The sequence below is a fragment of the Nanorana parkeri genome, unplaced genomic scaffold (genome assembly GCF_000935625.1).
Source record: "Nanorana parkeri isolate BGI_ZX_2015 unplaced genomic scaffold, ASM93562v1 scaffold2685, whole genome shotgun sequence".
NCBI classification, from domain to species: domain Eukaryota; kingdom Metazoa; phylum Chordata; class Amphibia; order Anura; family Dicroglossidae; genus Nanorana; species Nanorana parkeri.
In genome coordinates, this window is record NW_017308953.1 from 15,179 (window position 1) to 16,052 (window position 874).

An 874-nucleotide genomic window follows, 5' to 3' on the forward strand; every position below is an offset into this window, starting at 1 on the left:
GCAACTACATGGCAGATGAGTTTTAATAATGAAAAATCAAAGGCTATGCCTTAGAAAGATGAGTTACGGTAAGTATTTCTGCCATTTGCTGTTAATGCCAGAAGACATTGGTTACCTCTCTAACGTGATCAGAAAGTAAACAAGTGGAGAATGCGGGCATCGATCCCGCTACCTCTCACATGCTAAGCGAGCGCTCTACCATTTGAGCTAATTCCCCTTCCATGCAGGTGTTTTCTGAGTTTTCAAGATGAGAGTATCTGAAGTGTGAATGTGCTGGGGTGGTCAGTTTGCATAGAACTGCTTTTCCTTTTGAGATACAGGATGCTGTGCCACGGCAAGGTGTGTAAAAGTTGTGGAAGTCCCTTCCCCAGGTAGTGGTAACAGCTAGGAGCAAATACTTATTCAAGAAACTTGTAGATGCTTTCATGAGTGAGCACAATATACAGTGGTGTAGGTAGTCTTAGTGACTCATACAAGCACACATAAGTTCACCTGGATGGACCTGTGCTTTTGAAGAGCGGACAAGCGTGTAGTGGTTATCACATCTGCTTTACACGCAGAAGGTCCTGGGTTCGAGCCCCAGGGGAACCATGTTCTTCTTAAAGTTGTCCTTGTGGTGAATATCTTATGTCTATAGAAAGGAACACAATACAGAGATCAATTCGATAAAACTAAAATCTTTAATCTTAGATCGATATCAGCTCCCTTTGATTGCAGCGCCTAGTCATTTTTTGTGGCCTAGACAACAGCCTCTTCCTCACAGATTCAAGGGACCGTTTAATCACTCAAGGTGAGAAAGTTCTTCAGCCTTGGCCTGATGACGTTATTTCTCTGAAGTTCTTTACTCTGAAGGCTGTTCTCCTGACCACAGTAC

The 874-nt window shown here is 43.2% G+C and overlaps 1 non-coding gene across 1 annotated transcript; it reads right to left on the minus strand.

Annotated features, from left to right (window-relative positions):
* Positions 1-144: 144 nt before the first annotated feature.
* Positions 145-217, minus strand: TRNAA-AGC. Its single transcript has one exon. It is a non-coding gene; the product is annotated as a tRNA-Ala (tRNA).
* Positions 218-874: the final 657 nt, after the last annotated feature.